The 7,951-nt window shown below is 42.7% G+C and overlaps 1 pseudogene; it reads right to left on the minus strand.

Moving 5' to 3' along the window:
* Positions 1-336: 336 nt before the first annotated feature.
* On the minus strand, positions 337-1,745 carry LOC123634765 (annotated as a pseudogene).
* Positions 1,746-7,951: the final 6,206 nt, after the last annotated feature.

A 7,951-nucleotide genomic window follows, 5' to 3' on the forward strand; every position in this document is an offset into this window, starting at 1 on the left:
TTCCCACTTTGTTAGTTGCTTTTAACAGGAAAAGATGCTAGATTTTCTCAAATACTTTTTCTGCATTTATTGAGATGATGATGGGGGCTATGTCCTTTATTGTATTAATACGGTGTGTTACATTCTTTGATTTTTACATCTGGAACCAACCTTACGTTCCTAGGATAAATCCCACTTTGTCATGATGTATAGTTCTCTCTCTTTTTTTTTTTTTTTTTTGATAATTCTGACTTTTATTATTAGGTCAGAACAAATGCAGTAGCAGCAAAAGAGCCCATCATACAATCTGGCTTTCACTGGTCCTCAGACAAGAAGGAAACTTGAGGAGGAGGTTGATCACTCAATGCCACAGAATCTCATTTGGACCCTAAAGTGCATCTGCTTGATGGCATTATTCTTCATTCCTGTCTTCAGCATTCACTTTGATTTCATCCTTTGAACATACTGCATGTCTTGCTCCCACATAAGAGCCACTCCTGTGCTGCCAGCCCATCCCAGGGCTCTGTACTGCTGAAGTACACAGCCATGGCCTTACAATTTTTAGCAACTGCCACAGCTCTTGACAAGCCAAATCGCTGTTTGCAGTACCTCATCAAGGAGGGATGACCCACTCAGGCACCAGAAGGCAGAATCAGCTCCATGGTTTCATCATCATATTCCAAGTTCTTTCCTGAGGGCAACTCCTCAGACTCACTAGCATACTCCCCTTCCTTGTGATCTGGGGTAGCTACTCCTAAAATCTAGAAATCTGCAAATTCCAAAGCAGCAGCAGCATCTGTGAAGAGTTTACAGTGGCTTTTGTCATTCATATGTGCCTGCACAGCCTCTGTGGAGTAAAAGGATTTCCCTTTCTCATTGCACCACGAGCCAATCTTCCCAACACCAAGTAAGTATTAATATTTAACCAGTCCCTTAAGATCTGAAAGATATTCTATATCATGAATAAAGAAGCTGTGAACGTTTGTCAAATGAGCCACATTCTTCATGAGTGAGCTTGAATGATGGAGACAAAATAAGCAGTCTATTATAGGGATGGCACCAAGGGTTGGACTTTCTCCAGCCTCTTCCTCCTCTGCCTCCTGCTCCTCCACCCCGTGCTTTGGTATCCTCACGTTCCAATTCTTCATCAGAATCACTATCTTCCCAATCGTCTCTGTCCAAGTCCTCCTTGTCCTCACTGCCCTCCTCCTCCTGCTTTGCCAACGTTTTCACCTGCTGTTCAAACCGCTGTAGTCGGGGCGGTTTCCCAGTCGGGTCTCGGTAGTGAGTCCACACAGCCATCAGCAGCCACGGCCAGGAACTCCTGGACTTCTCTCCCGGCGCCGAAGACATAGACAGCTGAGCCTCGATGGCCTGCTGGATGGCCGCGTGCATGGCATCCTTGTCCACACTGTCCGTGCCCAGTCCTTTCTCCAAGTTCTTTTCATTCATCATCTCCACTTTCTGATTCACAGCCTTCTTTTCCAGATCAATGTGCCGCCCGGACTTCAAGTGGTTTTCATAGGCGTTGAAAGAGGCAAACTTCTTGCTGCAAACGGTGCAATAAGTGGCCGAGCCCTTGGTCTCCTGCTCCGCCTTGGCCCGCTGCCCCTGCTCTCGCTCCTCGAAGCCTTCGTTGGTGACCCGGGCCATGTTGGCCCCTTTTCGCCACAGGTTGTAGCGATGCCAGTCTTGCAGTGGGCCCGCTGCATCCCCGCGACGCAGAACGCCACCGACAAGTTTTGCAAGTAAGTGTATGTCGCCATCGCCAGGCGAGAAATAAGAGGCGACCAAGCCAAGAACCTTAATGGTCAGCGCCTTGTCCACACAAGACCTTCAGATCTTAACTCACCTCAGCTGCCACTAGGAGCCACACTGAGCGCAGACTTCCCGATTCTCACTCTATAGTTCTTCTCATTTGTTGCCGCATAAAGTTTGCTACTATTATGTTGAGGATTTTTGTACCTGTAAGTATATTGACCTGTTGGTCATTTTCATTTCTTGAAATCTTTGTCAGGTTTTGGTATCAGAGTACCAACACTGGCCTCATAGAATGCATTGGTAGGTGTTCTCTCCTATTTTTTTAAATAAGAGTTTGTGAAGGATTGGTGTTCTATAAACATTTGGCAGAATTCACAAATTAAGCTTTCTGGACCTGGGCTCTTCTTTGCAGAAAGGTTTTTTTTTTTTTTTTAAATTATTATTACTAATTCAATAGCTTTACTTATTATAGGTCTATTCAGATTTTCTATTTCTTCTTGAATCAGTTTAGATAGCTTGTGTCTTTCTTGGAATTTCATCTAGGTTTTGTTGGCATACAATTGTCCATTTCATCTAATTTTTGTTGGCATACAATGGTTCATAGTATTCCTCTATAATACTTTGTATTCCTATAGGTTGGTAATCATATCCATCCTTTCATTTGTGATTTGACCCACGTATTTTAAAAGAAAGTCTGTGTACCCCTAAGAATCCCCCACAAAAACCAAAACCTCCAGAAAATTCCATTTGAGATAAATTTCAACAGTTTTAAAGTTACAATAGTTACCAAAAAAAAAAAAACTTAAAAACAAAAACAAGAAAACCCAAAATGTCTCTGCTGTAATGTTTCATAAATGGTAGTTTGTATCCAGACTAAACTTGACCTTTTCCCCTTACTCTTCAAAAAAAAAAAAAAGTGGCTTAAAAATTAAATGAATTTTATAAGAGCTTCTAATAGCTCTCAAGCATCACCCACACATCCAGAGTCTTGAAGCACTTTAGAAGTTTAGTTAGGGCTTCTGTCCTATCTGCATTTTCAGGTTTTCTCAGCAGCAATTCATAGAGCACATTGCACAGTATTAAGCAGCCACACAAACCTTGTCAAAAGCCCAAACACAACTGGAGTAATTTTAGACAAAGTCTTGCTGTTTGTGGCAACACAAATGATGGATACCAACAAAAATGCACATCTTATCCCACAAGGGACATAAAAATTTAATAATTTTTCTTTTGAAGGGGGAATTTTGTCATAAACTGGGGTGTAATACACAGTCAGAATGAGGAGACTCATAAGAAAGGCATTGCATCACACAAGTGAAGTCCTCCACAAAAAGTATATTGTGATAAAACCTCTTCCCAGCTAAAGGCCGGCAGAGAGAGAATAGCTGGAAGTCTTTGAGATCACCACAGCCACTGGATCTGGCCAAAGGGGACAAAGGCACTAAGATCACTTCTGTCTCCTGGCAGGGCATGGGTCCTCCTCTGTGTTGGGCTGTACCCTGTTCCCTTCTTCACTGAGAATGTGAAAAGTCTGCTGATGATGACTGAGTATTTTTGAGAAGGTGATGGCCTCCAAGTAAGTACATTCTGGTTTGCTCTGTGCCATGTGGCAAGGAGCCTACCTGCCCATTTGAGAAAGGACTGCTGTTTTCCAGAGAGATGGGTAAGCCTGCCTAATTTTGGGGTGAAATATTAGCAGGACCTTTGCATCACCATAGATCTAAATCCATGTTCTCCACTTAGTTTGATCAGTACTTAAATTAATTCTTTAAGTCAAACTGGGAGTTTGACTTAGGAGAATATTAATTCTCTGTTTGACTCTTATGTCTATTTCCCAATTTCACTCTTGAATTTAAAAGAGGCAGAAAGGATTGTGTCTTGATCTCCTAAAACTCCCAACTCAAAGCTGCCATTTTAATATTCTCAAGAAGCAACAGGCTGCATGAATAGCAGATTTTAAAAAGGAAGTTCCTTCTAGAACTTTGGAATTTTGGTTATCATTTGCTTAAGAGCTCTGAGGTAGGCCTGCTTAGGGAAATGGCACATAGAACTTTGGGCCTGACTGTCCGATTTCCAGAACCAGAAGAACTTGCTCTTTAACAAAGAAGAGAGAAAAAGTTCCCATATCAGGTACTGATGGAGTGAGAGGATGGGCTGGGAGGAAGGGAAGAATCACAAGTGACTGATTAGCAAAAATTATGTCTTTGAAAGCTATAAAATTCACCACAAGCAAGCACTAGCAGCAAGTTAGGTTGTGCTCCACTTGTCACATTCGATTTCTTATTAGATTCAGTTCTCCAGCAGATAGAGTCAAATGAGTTTGGCTAACAATTTTTTTTTTTACATGGAAGGATAGCAATGACTAGTAATAACCAAGAGACCCAACCTTTAAGATTATAAAGAAAAAACACTTAGAAAATTTTTCACTGATTTCTGAAACACTGAATCACTAGTATGAGTAGAAGAGAAATGGTGCAATAAAAGAAGAAAGAGCTGGAGGCTTTGAGAAGAGGAAGCCAAGCAATAGTGAAAGATGTTGAGACAACAGCAGTTAAGATGAGGAAATTGTAATGGCTGCTGGGAACAACTAATCCACCTAGACTCCACAGAAGAGGAACAAAGCTGCAGGTCTGAAGGACAATCTGAATGTACACTCAGGGTAAAAAAAAAAAAAAAAAAAAAAATCGCCACCTAAGGCTTTTAATATTCCAGACTGAGAGGTAGAAAAAGCAATGGGGGTGGAGGTAGGTTGGGGATAATGGGAGAGAGACTGAGTCAAGTCGAATGTAACTCTTCCGGCATACATCATGTTTCTTTTGTTCACCTCTGCACAATCCAGTGCCTGGCGTTCCTAGCTCATAGTAGTTGAATAACTAAATGGAAGAATAAAAGAAATGGCAGATACGTCTTCACTTAGTACAGTACCAGCTGTGAATTGTGCTGTATACAACCAGTGAGTATCGTCTCAATCCAAGAGACATATCATTTATTCACTCAGTCATCTCTTTTGTAAACATTAATTGAGCATTTATTAGGTTCCAGGTACAGAATACTAGACCCCGGTGTTCTGAAAGCGTTTATTGACTAGCAGTAGAAGAAATCTGCTTAAAAAAAAATTTAAGTCCAATACAGTATTTTAGGTGTTATCAAAACTACCCCAATTATCCTTCCACACTATCTCAAGTTCCAGGGGATTGAACCAGCTAGGCTTGCTCCCTGTCCGGCTTTCCTGACAAAGTAGGGAAACCACACAGACACGATGAAAATAGTGGTTGGTTTCACAAGGTAGCTGCTTCTAGAAGGCAAGGGATAGCTTTGCTATGGCTCAATATTTGAAACAGGCTATATAAAGTAGTAATTATTTTAAATAGAGGCTTTCACAAGACATTATGCGCACCTTGTTCTTTTCTCCTCTTTCCTCCTCCCCCAGCCCTTTACTTTCACTTGGCTGACTGAACCGATTGTGTGAACGACACAGCTAACAGCTGTGAACGAATTCACGAAATCTCAAGACAAAGTCCTGCCTTCACGCAACTCACACTGTAAGAAGGTTCAGTCAGGGCTGATATTAATAATTCGAAACAACCTGTATTTAACCACCAGTACAGACGGGGGCCTTACGCCCACCACATGCGTTACTTCCCCACCCGGGTGTGAGCCGGCGTGGCCGGGAGGAGGTGCCGGGGGCGTGGTCAGGGGCGTGGCCAAGGGTTGGTGCCAGGGCGGGGCGATGCCAGGGGGCGGTGCCAGAGCGGAGGGCAGACCGTGCTTGAGTCCCAGGAGGTAGCCAATGGCCAAGCCGGGAGACCGAGCTATCGAAAATGACTGGTGTGGAAAACCACCAATCAGAACCGAATCTGGCTGAACTGTGCAGACAGAATATTAAGCGTTCTCGTGCTGTAGAGTAGGAGGTGGGGACTCCAGAAGGGAGGGTCAGGGCAGCGGCTATTTACTGATCTGTAAGAAAATATTCCATTTTTAAAAAGTAACTGGTATTTTAATAACCATACTAGTGCATACAGTTGGATGTCTGTCCAGGTACAGTAACCGTCTATTCTTTTGTCAGCCAAGAGCACTACCTCCTTCTGAGAAATCTCTTTTCCATTTATATAATCGTGTGATTCAAACAGGAGCTGCCATTTATTTGCAGACCTCTTCTCCTGAGCGACAGTGTTTGGTCTGGGGTAGATATGGGCCACAGGTTGCTAGGATTGTTATTTATTCATCTTTATCACCTAGCTCAGTGTCTGGAATATAATTAGGCACTCCAGAGAATTGTTTATGAATGGACACAAGCCTCTAACTATTGCTTCCTTTGATCATACTTGTAAAATTTTTAAGACAGGCGCAATTGGGCCAGTAGTCCCAACTCCTTGGAAGGCTGAGGCAGAAGCATCGTTTGAGCCCAGGAGTTCAGGCTGCAGTGAGTTACGATCTGCCACTACACTCTAGCCTGGGCAACAGAGGGAGACCACAACTCTAAAAGAACAAACAAAAACCAAATAAAAACCTCTGCTATAATGGAAAGTCTTGTCCCGTTTTGCCAGTTTAATATAAATTGATTTAGATAGGTGCATAACTCGATTCCAAGAATTTGCTGGCAGCTGTAGCTATTACAGGCTTATGTTTACTTTTTTCCCCCCTAGTGCAACATTTACAAACTCCAGGGTTCTTGGATTTTACCCATTTCACAGGGCTATTGTCAGGTTTTAGGCAAAGGATATACATTAGCTTTATAAATTCTAAAGTTCTGAACAAATGTTTGTTGATTTTTTTTTTTTTTTTTTTGAGACAGAGTCTCACTGTGTTGCCCGGGCTAGAGAGAGTGCCGTGGCATCAGCCTAGCTCACAGCAACCTCAAACTCCTGGGCTTAAGCGATCCTACTGCCTCAGCCTCCCGAGTAGCTGGGACTACAGGCATGTGCCACCATGCCCGGCTAATTTTTTCTATATATATTTTTTAGTTGGCCAGATAATTTCTTTCTATTTTTAGTAGAGACGGGGTCTCGCTCTTGCTGAGGCTGGTCTTGAACTCCTGACCTTGAGCAATCCACCCGCCTCAGCCTCCCAGAGTGCTGTTGATATTCTTTTTTTATTGAATGTAAAATAGTTGAAGGCCTTCCACTTACTGATCACAATGTTAGCCATTTTTCACAGTCCTGTACTGCTCAAAAAAATGAAAGGGCAGGAACTCAAAGGTAACACCTCCTGGATGTGAATAAGATGATGCTGATCAAGTCAAAAGCAAAAGGGACTCAGATTCCAGAGCTCCTAAGGTCTGAATATTGGGCACTTTCAGACAAAGATAACCCCAGCTTTCTCCTGATGACTGCTCAACAACCTAAGAAGACTACTGTACTTTTCCTGGAATAATAATTTCAGTGTGTCTGGAGGGTACCAGATTCATCTAGTGAGTTAAAGAGGAAAAAAGTAAGAGGTATAAGTATGAGGCTGGGCGCAGTGGCTCATGCCTGTAATCCTAGCACTCTGGGAGGCCAAGGTGGACAGATTATTTAAGCTCAGGAGTTTGAGACCAGCCTGAGCAAGAGCGAGACACTGTCTCTACTAAAAATAGAAAGAAATTATATGGACAGCTAAAAATATATATAGAAAAAATTAGCCGGGCATGGTGGCGCATGCCTATAGTCCCAGTTATTCGGGAGGCTGAAGCAGGAGGATTGCTTGAGCCCAGGCATTTGAGGTTGCTGTGAGCTAGGCTGACGCCACGGCACTCTAGCCCGGGCAACACAGTGAAACTCTGTCTCAAAAAAAAAAAAAAAGAGGTATAAGTACGAATGTTGTTGTTCCAAGAAATGGTTGATATGGGGTGACTCTGCATTCCTATGTTAGCTAAATTTTGTGGTAGTGGTGGTTGTAAGTAACAGAAACTAACTCAAAGTAGCCAAAGCAGAAAAGGGGGGTTATAAAGAAACAACCGTGTCTGGTAGAACCCAAGGGAAAGAATGTGTATGGGCCTTGGAAAGAGCCTAGAGCCAGAAACTGAAAAGAATCTGGGACTCTTGCTCCAAATCTGCTTCTCTGTACGTGCCTACTACATTCTTCTCTCTCTCCTTCTTTGATCATATGGCAGTTCCTTAGTGAAAATATTTATATCATTAATTCCCTGTTACTGGAATTGTGCCAGCAGAGGCTGGATGACCATCATTTGAGACTGTGGTAGAAGGCATGTCCTTACTGAGTGGGAGGAAGG

Source organism: Lemur catta, chromosome 3, assembly GCF_020740605.2.
Source record: "Lemur catta isolate mLemCat1 chromosome 3, mLemCat1.pri, whole genome shotgun sequence".
In the NCBI taxonomy this organism is placed as follows: domain Eukaryota; kingdom Metazoa; phylum Chordata; class Mammalia; order Primates; family Lemuridae; genus Lemur; species Lemur catta.